The 13,910-nt window shown below is 35.3% G+C and overlaps 1 protein-coding gene across 1 annotated transcript in view; it reads right to left on the minus strand.

Moving 5' to 3' along the window:
• Positions 1 to 13,910, minus strand: part of LOC138711714 (nucleoredoxin-like) — a 498,087-nt gene that overhangs the window by 406,858 nt on the left and 77,319 nt on the right. The window lies entirely within an intron of this gene.

Genomic DNA, 13,910 nt, shown 5'->3' on the forward strand with positions numbered 1-13,910 from the left:
TGTTGGCAAAATCCAATATAGAGAAATTTGCATACGCACAGAAGGGGTAATCGAGGAAAGGTCATTTTCGTGCACCCCCTCACGTGGCGTCAGCTCCAATAGTCGTGTTATTTTTTTGTTCACTAATTGGTCGCCGCTCTGCTAGCTGCCTTGTTAGCTAAATGCAATATGAATTGCTGCCTCATGCCGTACTTGCAATCTACAGAGTAAGTGCTAGCGGAACTGTAGAACTAGACTTCAGGTTTTCTTCTCTCTATCGTTTCGTTTTCTCGCAGGCACATTCTATACCACATCGCCCAAGTTGTTACCTTCAGCACTACAATAAAGGAGAATGGTTTGAACAATTATGGTAATGATTTTTATGGACCGATTTTGAACTATTGAAGATTCTCTTATAACTAAAAGAGTGGAACTTAAAATTAGCTGTCAGAAACGAGCGGTGTTAGAAATAAGATAATTCAACAGAGAATTGCTAAGTCGATGTTAGAAATAAGATAATTCAACAGAGAATTGCTAAGTCGATGAAATAGACTAGCGTAATTAATAGACAAATTTGTTTACCAGCAGAAATTTCTTGCTTTCCGATTATACAGAGACATCATTTTATTTTTACTAACATTTCTAATATTAACCTGGCTATACCTTTGGATCAACGATTAAGAACCGGAAACACCGTTTGATACCCCCTTCCACGACTGGAGTTCGATGATATACTGGCGTAATATACAAACAAATCACTTTACTAGGTATAGGAGGGAACAAAAGTACTTCATCCATTTATGTAAACTAGGAAATATCACGCTTTCGAGTTTGATAATTTTCATTAGGTTTTTGTTTAATCAAAATACAGTACAGTATTAACAATGACTGTTTTTACTCACGAACTGAGCTGTCCATATGGACGAATTCATTATGCAGTGTATATTATACTGTCTACAGCACATTAGCATACAATATAGAGAATGAAGTTAAATTGAAAAATAATCATAATATGGATATTTAAACGCATTTTTGAAAATGGTGGCCGTTCATTTCGATACAGGCTTCAGTTCTAATGTGCATATTATCGCACTATAGACTATTGTACGTAATTCCAATTACCAGGTTCGTACTAGTAACTCATGTTGAAATAATTCTGTACCTACTCTATAAAAGAGACCTTACGTACTGTAAATTCAATCTTCACTTCTGCCCGACCAGAAAAGATAAAATTACTCAGATATGCTATGTCCGTCTTTTAAGTTATTTTAAACAGTTGTATGGGTATAATATTACGTTGACGTCCAATTCCTAACAGAAATTAATGTTCTCAGAAAAGAGCTAAGACAGCCCAGCCCCTAGCATTTACAGAGAGGCGAATAGAAGCAGGTGGGGGAAACCGGGATGCGACGTAGGCAAATGGAAAATGATGCAATATTGAAAGCTCTTTCGTCATTGGAAAACGCGAACATATTTTTGGAACGTACTGTTCACTATGACCGTAAGGCTACTGTGACTGTATATGCGGTCTTGGATCTGTGTGGAGGACGGTTGAACTTCATTAATAGAAGGGGTGGGAGTGAAGTACATTCAAAAACTCAGGTACAATAAAAATTGAAGTAAAAATAAAATGATGTCCCTGTACAAAGTATTAAGTATTATGAAACTACAAAAAATTATCCCCAACCTTTTAAATGTAGAATTTAGAATTGGGGCTGCTTAGAAATAAAGACCAAGAATGAGTTTTGTATATTATACTACATTTATTTTCCTTCGTTATCCTTTGTTATAGTTTCTATATGTGTAAGTGAATCACAGAACACCAAATAAATAAGTAAAGAGCGCATGTTAAAATGCTGAAACAAAAGATGATCACAGCCCTCCATGTGCAATGGTAACTAAGCTATATGTATGAAAATATTACGCGCCAAACAACTTGTATGTATGAAAACATTGTCGTCCTATAATGGTTTCGCACACTATCAGCCGAGTCAGGTTGTTGAAATTCTCCAAGCTTTCGGCTACTAGCTCTGCAGCCATCTTCATCCCTCAAGTTAGCAGCCGAAAATTTGGAGAATTTCAACAACATTAGTAGAGCGTTGGTACGTTTAACCAAAGGTCCCGGGTTCGATGCCTGGCCCCGGAACAATTTTTCCTTCGAAATTATTCAAATCAACTTTACACGGAGTTATACCTGAAAACTTGATTTGCATAATACACGTCACTGTTCGTTAACAGAAAACCACAATTTAAGTCACACAGAGTTAGTGTGCACTCAGTGTTGGTTGCTTGACGACTGTCAGTCCACGTTGAGGTCTGTGGATATAGAGAGAAAAATTGGATCAGTGTCTGGTAGAGTTCCCGGGTAGCTCAGTTGGAAGAGCGTTGGTAAGTTTAACCAAAGGTTCCGGGTTCGATGTCCGGCCCCGGAACAATTTTTCCCTCGAAATTATTCAAATCAACTTTACAGGGAGTTATACCTGAAAGCTTGATTTGCATAATACACGTCACTGTTCGTTAACAGAAAACCACAATTTAAGTCACACAGAGTTAGTGTGCACTCAATGTTGGTTGCTTGACGACTGTCAGTCCACGTTGAGGTCTGTGGATATATAGAGAAAAATTGGATCAGTGTCTGGTAGAGTTCCCGGGTAGCTCAGTTGGAAGAGCGTTGGTACGTTTAACCAAAGGTTCCGGGTTCGATGCCCGGCCCCGGAACAATTTTTTCGTCGAAATTATTCAATGTACTATTAAATTTGACTAAAGATACAAATGCACAAAAGTACTATAAAATAGTAATTAAAATGTATTATTCAAAAACAAGAGAATCTAATACAAATATTCAGTACTATTTTAATTCAATGTTAATGGGAACATACTGTTAAAATTTGGTTGAAATCTGTAAAACATAAAAAAATTAAAGTTACCAGTGTCCCTTAAGCAGAAATGGAGAAGCACTTGAAGAACAGACGAAATATTGTGTAATAAGTAAATGAAAACCTGCTGCATTCTAGAGCTCAATTCTCATCGAACAGGTTTTTAGTCTGTCATTTGAAAATGCTTTATCACTACTAGGTTATTCGTCATCGATAGAATTGGTAATAGAATTAAGGCCGAGAACTTGGCATGTGATTACCCGACTTTCGCCTTATAGTTCGGGAAACTCTCGGAAAAATCCAACTAGATAATCATCCCAAGAGGGAACTGAACCCACGCCCAAGCGCAGCTCTGGATCAGCAGACAAAAACGTCGATGCCGTATTTTCAAGTAGAAAATTATACTAAAGTATTATTTATATTTATTTTTATTTTTATTGATTTATATTTATTTATAATCTGTTTATCTATTTATTTATTTAATCTGACGGAGTTAAAGCTATCAGGCCTTCTCTACTAACCACCAGAATACAAATAGACATGTACAAGAAACAAACGCTGACAGCAGAAGCAAATAAGAAATACAAATAAAAATACAAAAAGCATAAAATGCAAAAACAATGAGAAAAATATACATACCTACATACATACATACATAACATAACATAACATTACATTCATACATACATACATACATACATACATACATACATACATACATACATACATACATACATACATGCATACATACATACATACATATTGTGGACAGCGACGTGAGATTCGAACTCACGACCAGCGTCCCGCGAGAGAGCATATCGCGCGGGCTTCACGGGGAAAGGGGAAAGGAGCCTACACGCGAGGGAAGGCTGCGCGCGCAGCTGCTACTTAACGCAGTGAATGTGGAACGACCTTCTCGACTATTCCAGAAGTCCGTCGAAGTGGAGATATCGAGATAATTCTCTACACACCTGTAGAAATTTCTCGCAACTATGATTTTGCTATAAAAGAAGAAGCGCCAGCGAACTAGACAGAGTTTCAGAGTTTTCAGTTATTCAGTCAGTGAGAAAGCCAGAGCAAGCAAGCCAGCCGGAGTTCGACTCGAGTGTGCGTCCGCATCTGCTTCAGCATCCGAAGGCCTGAGTTCGAGTGCAGTGGACCGCAGTTGGAGGGACCTGAGTTCGAGTGCAGTGGACTGCAGTTGGAGGGACCCGAGTTCGAGTACAGTGAACTGTCTCTGAAGGTCTGTGGTTCGAGGTACCGTGAACTCGAGTGAGTGAGATAGAAGAACTGTGAACTCAGAACTGGTAGTTCTGATTTGTAAATAGTGCTTTGTAAATATTAGTTAAGATTAACAGTTCATTGTTGTGCGTAATAGTCCAAGTAAATTGTCATTGTCGTCGGTGGAGTGCTATAACGAATACGGTGTTGAGTGGAGATCCAATTGTTGACGAGAGCGTTTAAGGTGAATTGTAGAAAGGAATTATTGTTGTGACGAATAAATTACATTGTTGTTACTAATAAAATTCACAATATATACAGGGACATCATTTTATTTTTATTAACATTTTTAATATTAACGTGTCTATACCTTTAGAGAACCGGAAACACCGCTTGCTCCCCCCTCCACGACTGGAGTTCGATGATATGGGCGTAAAACACAAATCACTCTACTAGGTATAGGAAGGAAGAAAAGTAGTTCATCCATTTACGTAAACTAGGAAATATCGCGATTTTGAGTTTGATAATTTTCATTGGGTTTTTCTTTAATCAAAGTACAGTACTGTATTAAGAATAAGTGTTTTTACTCACGAAGTGAGTTATCCATGCGAACGTATTCATTATGCAGTGTATATTATACTGTCTACAGCACATTAGCGTACAATATAGAGAAAGAAGTTAAATTGAAAAATAATCATAATATGAATATTTAAATACAATTTTGAAAATGGTGGCCGTTCATTTCGATACAGGCTTCAGTTCTTTTGTGCATATTATCGCACTATAGACTATTGCATCTAATTCCAATTGCCAGTTTCGTCCTTCGTACTAGTAACTCATGTTGAAATAATTCTGTACCTACTCTACGTACTGTAAATTCAATCTTCACTTCTGCCCGACCCGAAAATATAAAATTACTCAGACATGCTATCTACTGTCCGTCCAAGTGGTTATGCCGCAGGATTGTAGAAAGGGAGGAAATCACGTGACAGTTAATTACTTAACGAGGCCCTTTTATTTAAGTTAAATTAAACAGCTGTATAATATTACGTAAACTTCCAATTCCTAAGAGAAATTAATGTTTTCAGAAAAGAGCTAAGACAGCCCAGCTATTACAGAGGGGCGAGCAGAAGCAGGTGGGGGAAATCGGGATGCGACGTAGGCAAACGGACAGTACCTGTGCGAAAATATGATTCAATATTGAAAGCTCTTTCGTCACTGGAAAGCGCGAACATATTTCTGGAACGTACTATACTCAGTAACTCAGTACTGCTTACTATCTGCGGTCTTGGTTCTGTGTGGAGTTGGAACTTCCTTAGTAGAAGGGGTGGGAGTGAAGTACATTCAAAAACTCAGGTACAATAAAAATTGAAGTAAAAATAAAATGATGTCCCTATACATACATACATACATACATACATACATACATACATACATACATACATACATACATACATACATACATACATACATACATACATACATACATACATACATACATACTAGTAGGTCGATAAGATCACAATGGGCACAAAAGTACTAATACAGTATATTGTCTACTTAATATATTAGTGATTAAGAAAAATGATTAAATACCTGGAAGTAAGTAGCTGACTGTGCAAATATAAAGTGAAACAAAACAGTAACAATTTCGAAACATTCGGAATAAGTTAGAATACTCAGTTTACTGCATTGCACTCTACGCAGTAAGAAAACGCTTAATGGGTTTGATTTTAAACACTGCTAAATTCAGACAGTCTCTGATGTCACTGGGTAGGGTATTCCACAAGCGCGAGAGCGAGATTGTGTATGATGATCAATACGATGATTTCTTACGTGTTGGTATGGTTATTTTGTGCGCGTGTGTACAGATTGTGATACTATGATGGTAACTGAGGCAAGGTAGGTAGATAGGTAGGTATAGAGGTGTAAAGGACTTGGAAAAGGAGAACAAGAGAATGAAAATTTCCACGTCCGTTAAACCGTAGCAGTAGTATGTTCAGTAAATCCTGTTGCTTATGTTATTCCACCTAATAGGCTTAAGGACTTTACTAATAGGCGGTAATTATACACAGTATGTAAAGGATGTAAATGATATTTTGTTATTGAAGTGTTGTATCAGTGAAGAATTATGTTGTGTCAGTGAAGTGTGTTGTGTCAGTGAAACGTGTTCCTGTCAGGGAAGCTTTATAGTTTATAGTGGCAGTGCAAAGTATTTGAACAGTGAAATGTTTTTGAAGTGTTAGTGAAATCAGGATAGAATCAGTGAAATGTGTCGTAGTTCCAGTGCAGTGAGTGAGTTGACAGCGAAATGAGTGTAATGTGGAAAGGTACTTGTGCAGATATGAACATGTCATACTCGTGGGTTTTAGTTCGAACTTAGATTTAAGATACAAATTAGATTTATTTTAAATGTTATTTTAAGTGATCGTGCTTCATTTAATTTAGAATATTCCCTATTATTATAATTATAATTATTATTATTATTATAAATTATTGTTAGTATTAATTATTGGTATTATTATTAACTGTACTCTTAATTAATAAGTTTATTATTGTCATTATTGAGTGTAATTAGCAGGGAAAGGATTTATATGTAAATACATATTTACTTATAAAGCTAATATAATTTATATTTTGCATTATCTTTATGTTTCACAATGTGTAGGGTTGAAAAATCCTACTTTTATTTTCCATATTTTTCCATATTTTAGAGTTTAGTACATATTTTCGTTAATTTCCATATATTTTCCATATTTCATATAAAACAGTCCATATTATATTAGGTTTAACAATAAAACAAAACAAAATTCCATTAACTTTTAAAAATACATTTCAACAATAGAGATTTAAACACATGTTCAGTAATCCCTTTAACATCAGAGTTATTTGAAAATTAGCAGTCCTATCAACAATGGGAAAGTAAGTTACAAAACTGTATTAATTTAATTTAAAATTTTTAACAGACTTCAGTTGTGCAGCTCAACAGTTAAATGCCAGTCAGAGTACACATAGGTTCAGTTTTGTAAATCATACTATAAAGACGGTAAATATGCCAAAAGTACGTCATTCAGTCAATTTAAAATCAAAACTAACAAGTTACATTTCAGAATTTAAAGAAGATGGTTTATCAACTGACAATAAAATATTATTTTGTAATTTGTGTCAGTGTGCAGTATCATCTACACAAAAGTTCCTGGTGCAACAACACATTACAACTAGTAAACATCAGGCCAACAAACAACTAAATTCCAAGCAGAGACAATTGTTTTTAACACAACCAACAACATCGAATGTAAGATCTGAGTTTAACATCGACCTGTGCCGTTCTCTCATCTCTGCTGATATTCCTCTCTACAAACTAAAGAATAAGGTCTTCAGGGAATTCCTTGAAAAATATACTCAACATACAATCCCGGATGAGTCAACACTTAGGAAGACGTATGCTCCATCCATCTACGATGAGACAATACAGAAGATAAGAGATGAAATTAAAGATAGTTCAATTTGGGTTTCCATTGATGAGACTCCCGACAAAGAAGGTAGACTTGTTGGTAATGTAGTTATCGGTTTGTTAAGTGAACAATATTCTGAACGAATTCTTTTACATTGTGATGTTCTAGAAAAGTGCAATAACAAAACTATAGTTAAACTGTTCAACGAAGCTATGGGTATCCTGTGGCCAAAGGGTATTATGTACGATAATGTGTTATTCTTTATTAGCGATGCTGCCCCTTATATGGTCAAAGCTGGACAAGCATTATCTGTTGTATATCCTAAATTGACTCATTTTACTTGTGTGGCGCATGCATTTCATCGTGTGGCAGAAGTGGTCAGAGACAATTTCCCTAAAGTAGATTTGTTGATTTCATCAGTGAAAAAAGTATTTCTCAAAGCTCCCAGTAGAGTTAACGTGTTGAAAGAAATGTACCCTGAAATTCCATTGCCACCAAAGCCAATTTTAACTAGATGGGGTACATGGCTAGAAGCAGTTGAATATTATGCCGAACATATAGACTCTATTAACAATGTTCTCCTTGCATTGGACTCTGAAGATGCAGTCTCAATTGATACTGCGAAAACAGTTACCTGTGACATAAGTGTGAAGAATGACTTAGCTCACATTCAGCATACATTTTCATGCATCATAAAAACGCTCAAAAGTCTCCAAAATAGGCACCTTTCACTATCTGAAAGTTTTGAAATTATAAATAGTACTGTGGAACAACTGAATCGTGGTAGAGGTAAAGTTGCAGATGCAGTAAGAGCTAAGGTGGACACTGTACTTTCAAAAAACCCTGGATATGAAGAACTACAAAAGGTTGTTGCTGTGATGAGTGGTGAATCAACAGTGAAGATTAACTTGGACTTATCCCCAGCAGACATTGTGAAATTGAATTATGTACCAGTTACTTCTTGTGACGTCGAACGCTCTTTTAGTCAGTATAAATCTATCCTCAGAGACAATAGAAGAAGATTCACTTTTCAGCACTTGAAAGAAATGTTTGTAACCTATTGTTATGGTAACAGACAATAAAAATTGTGTTTTGTTGAAACTACATTGGAAGATAAGGTACGTCCATTATATTTTTTGTTTAGTTTGATTAAAATGTACCAATATTTAACGTACATAGTCATTTTTTTATAATTTTAAGTCCATATTTAATTCCATATTTTGGTAAAAATCCATATTTAATTCCATATTTTGGTAAAAATAACTACATATATATTTACATATTTCATATATTTTTAGTCCATATAAATCCGTTCCCTGGTAATTAGTTACCACTGCCACCGGGTATATACCCATTGCAGTGTGAATAAATACATACATACATACATACATACATACATACATACATACATACATACATACATACATACATACATACATACATACATACATACATACATACATACGAGTTATGTAAATAAGCCTAATGATTTGTGTGTGCATAGAGCGAAGTTTATTCCATTAAATTAATAAGAGTGTTATAAATTCTGTACTGTACAATGGATTGATGTAATATCCTTATAAACTGTTATGTAATAAGGCAGAAATATGTGCTAATTACACTTTTCACTCTAGTTTGTGTAAGATCCCAAACATGACTCCCGTACCGCCTCTCACAGCTATCAGATTAACCATGAACGCAATATGGATAAGCACTGTGTATAGAAAGATGAGGAAATTCCATTAGAAAAGCAAATATTTGTAATAAAAACAAAGAGATAAAAAAAAAGATCAGAGGCGGATTTGAAGGGGAGGCAATTCGTGGCCTCTTTTCCAGTTCCGTGTAGGTTTGTAAATACGGACTGCATTTGAAGCAAGAGACACTGAACTTATCTTACCCCATGCTACGTCTATACCATCGATCTAAATCCGAGAGGACGAGTCGTCTCTCTTTAAAATGTCTACCCATCTCCTGTTTTTCTTACCGAGCTGATATAGCACTTAGTAGACTAAAGCCAATATTTGAGGTAGTAATAGCCTAAGCACAAAAGAAATTGTAATGAAGTATAAATATTTGAAAAACGAGACCGTCATAGCAGAGCAAGAAGCTTACGAGATCAGGAGCGAGGGTTGTTACTTGTTACTTTCCATAAGGAAATTAATTTACTTAAAATGGGCTGTTTATAGAGCCCCATCCCACTCTGAATGTAGTAATAAATGTTCCTTGCTTTCGACTTCCGTGTTAGGACTGCAATAACTCTCCGCTCTCGCGAATTTCGAGAGAATACTCAGTTTGGAGTGACAGAACCCACTGACAAGGGAAGGGTTTCGGGTCGAACAGGAATTTTTGGTTAAAAATTTGTACATTTTTACATACGTTTGGATTGTAGCGATATTTTACTACTTAATTAACTTATTATTCCCAGAACATAAATTTTACCAGGAATCGAAAAGTATTGGGAATAAATTTGAATAAGGAACAAAGAAAAGTTTCCTTCCCAGGCAGGATTCGAACCACGAAAGTCTTAGTTACCAGTCTATCGTGCTCTGGAGTGAACAAGGGTCTGAAATCAGCTACAAGAGTCGGTCCGGTTTTTTTTTTGTCACTACTGTACCACAGCCTTGTCTTGGGAGGTCATACTGTTAACTCTTTTCTTATTCCACGAGGCCAGTTTTTTCTCTTTATAAATGTTTTCAGTGATGTAACAACATTCTCTGGTGGAAACAATATCAAATGTGTTTGGGAATATAACGTTGGTAGCCAGCATTAAGAAGCTATTTGAGGTTAAGTCTGACAAGCATACTGAAGTAGGCTGCATTGGTTCTCTAAAAGTTTTTTTTTTATGATATTTTCTCTGTTATTGAAAAAACGAAGATGGTTCTTAATGAAGACTGTTCACGAGCATCGGCCATTCTAACAACAGTAATATAATAAAACAGCAGTGATCGTCTTATTTACTTTCCTAGCAGTAATACCAATCGTATTCCAGTATAGTTTAACTGAGAATCAGTAAAACGGCACACTGAGTTAAACTCTCGGTTAGGTTTAACTTTGCTTTAACTCAATCTTCGGATTACCTTATTTATAATACTGGGCCTAAGAGAGTTATGATGATGAACACTAATTAATTAGTAGATAGAACTTTTAATTGCCAGATCAAGAATTAGGTGCAATAATAAAATTACCTTTATTCTCCTACTTCCACCCCATATAGTAAATCATATCTAATAATAGCTTAAAGGTAGGAGCTATTCCATCTCAAATAGACCGAAATATAGAGAAAATTGACCTTTCAATTTCTAAATGCAATAAAACTTTTTTTGTACGTAGAGAACTGTGATATAATGCTTTGTGCAAAGTTTGAGGCATCAGAACTTCATAGTGTTTAAATTTAAAATATTTAAATTTATCGTATTTTCATAAAATAAGCAAATTTAAACTGTTGTAGCTCCGAAGCCCTTTCACCCAATGATCAAAATCATGGTTTGTTTTCATGCTGAGAAATTAAAGTTTATATTTACATATAAACAGATTTTCTTACTTTTTATGGAAATGGAGAAATTTAGATTTTTCCTCATTAAGACGCCTTGGCAAGGAAAAAATATTTTAAAAATATATAGTTAGATTCTGCATTGAAAGTATAAATAAACACATATTTTTTACTGATGGTATGTTCATAAGAAAGTATTGAAAATATCAAATAAAGAAAATAAATAGTACACGCGTGAACTAACCAGCTGACTGTGAGACGGGAGCTAGCCGAGGCAAGCATGGCCAGGAGATAAACAAGTGATGTGTCATCTAGTAGCGCATAGCTGGGGTAGCTTTATCACAGGTTTTCATAAACACAGGAGTAAAATGACGCCCAACGCTCACTTATCTTCAGCTCTCGGCCAGTGCGTGCGGTACTGCGCCGTTCAAGTCTAGGCGTGTGAAAATAATCTATTTAATACCCAGAAAACTTATTGCCGAGCCACTAAGCAAACAATGCCGAATCCCTCTTAATAATGAAAGGTTTTTTCTCAATTTTTTTTTTTTTTTTTACATTGTTACAAATTGGCAAAAATCCTAAAAACAAGTAAAATCAGATTATCTGTCTCTCTGTGTACAATAAAAATAAGAATTACTTCTTATCATAACCTACCAAATGTCAGCTTTAAAATAAGCTCTCGTTCAATGTTCTGCAGTAAATGGTTCCAGAGTTCTGAGCGCTGAAAGAGGCTTGTTTTTATAAAATGCATTAAATTTGTCGCTCAATAATACGAAAACCGTTTGACTTTCGATAGTATATTTTTGAAAATGCACTCTCCTCAGCACTTGGTATAAATAGGGAAAAAATTAGAGTATAAAAAATGCGAGGTTTTTTACTGATCGATTTCATATGGAATAGCCCGTAGGCGAATAGTAGTGGTCGTAGTAGAAATTATGGCCGGTCATCTTAATGGCAACGCAGCCCTAGATAGAGGAGCGGCGTAGAACTGTTCGACAACTGTATGAGCTTGAGTAATGTGTCGGAAAGTCCGTCCAAAGTCCTTTAAGAATTGTGAGCAGCACAGAAGGAGAAAGAAAGACATGATTCACGAGTCACGATTTGGGAATTACTGAAATTCGAGCGGAAGATGTAATTATCACACCTCTGTACCTTTTACTGAGTCGGATAAAGAGCTAAGAGGATTTAGTTCACATTTCTTTGCTCATTTATAGCTTAGGGAAGAGGCAGTTTACTGGACTGATGAAGGGCTAATAGGAATGAGGGGCCGTTATCCTCCGTCTTTCTTTCCACGCTTGGTGCTCTCAGGAAGTGCATTCAGGGCATGGATTAGAATGACTCTTGTTTATTGCTTATAAGAAAGAGGAAGAACTACAAAGAGCGGTTAATAATTTGAACAAAATAGCAAAAGATTTCAACATCACTATAATTAACACAAAACTAAATCAATTGCTCTTAAAGGAAAAATACAAAAACGAATAAAAATAGTCATAAATCAGGAAATTATAGAACAGAACAGGTCTCAAATTTTACATATTTAGGCACTAAAATCTCAACTATGAGCGAATATCATCATCATCATCCTTCACGAATTAGGCCTCTGTAGACCTGTTTCGGCCCCATCTAGCAGTCTTCTTAAAGGTCTTCCTGGTCGACGATGTCCTCTAGGTTTATACTGCATCATAATTTTTGGGATTCTTGAATTTTCCATTCTTCTTACATGATCTAGCCAATTGAATTTGTATCTGCTGATTTTTTTCTTCTACTGACTCTACTTCTAATTGTTCTAAAATTTCTTCATTCCTTTTTCGGTCTAAAAGAGCATATACTGCTGTCCTCCTCAAAAATTTCATTTCCGTTGCTTTGATTCTGTTCACGTCTTTTTTCTTTAATGACCAAATCTCGCTTCCGTATAAAAGGGTGGGTAATGCTAGTGTATTATATATTTTTATTCTTGTAGATTTTTGTACTAATTTAGCTTTTAATGCATTGTTTATTATTCCTAGAATTTGTGTAAATTTGGTAATTTTCTTGTTCACATCTTTTTCATTTTGATAAGATATTTCACAACCCAGATAATTGAAATTTTGTACTTGTTCGAGGCATTGGTTATTGTGTATTATCTTACTTGTGACTGGGTCTTGTCCTAAAAATGCCATTACTTTTGATTTTTGTGCTGAAATTTCCATCCCAAAATCTTTTAATATTTTATTTAATGTATACAATCCTCTTTGTAAATTATCCTCTGAATTGGAAATTATGACTTGATCATCGGCATAGAGTAAGGTATATAATAATAATAATAATAATAATAATAATAATAATAATAATAATTATTATTATTATTATTATTATTATTATTATTTATACATAAGCCCGCCATCGGTCCCTATCCTGTGCAAGATTAATCCACTCTCTATCATCATATCCCTCCTCCCTCAAATCCATTTTAATATTATCCTCTCATCTACGTCTCGGCCTCCTCAAAGGTCTTTTTCCCTCTGGCCTCTCAACTAACACTCTATATGCATTTCTGGATTCGCCCATACGTGCCATATGCCCTGCCCATCTCAAACGTCTGAATTTAATGTTCCTAATTATGTCAGGTGAAGAATACAATGCGTGCAGTTCTGTGTTGTGTAACTTTCTCCATTCTCCTGTAACTTCATACCTCTTAGCCCTAAATATTTTCCTAAGTACTTTATTCTCGAACACCATTAATCTCTGTTCCTCTCTAGAGTCCAAGTTTCACAACCATATTTATTTATTTATTTATTTATTCTGGTGTAGTTAAGGCCATCAGGCCTTCTCTTCCACAACACCAGGAATACAAATACAATAATAGAAATAAACAGAAAAAAATACAATACAAAGTAAAGCTACACAAGA

Source organism: Periplaneta americana, chromosome 13 (assembly GCF_040183065.1).
Source record: "Periplaneta americana isolate PAMFEO1 chromosome 13, P.americana_PAMFEO1_priV1, whole genome shotgun sequence".
NCBI lineage: Eukaryota > Metazoa > Arthropoda > Insecta > Blattodea > Blattidae > Periplaneta > Periplaneta americana.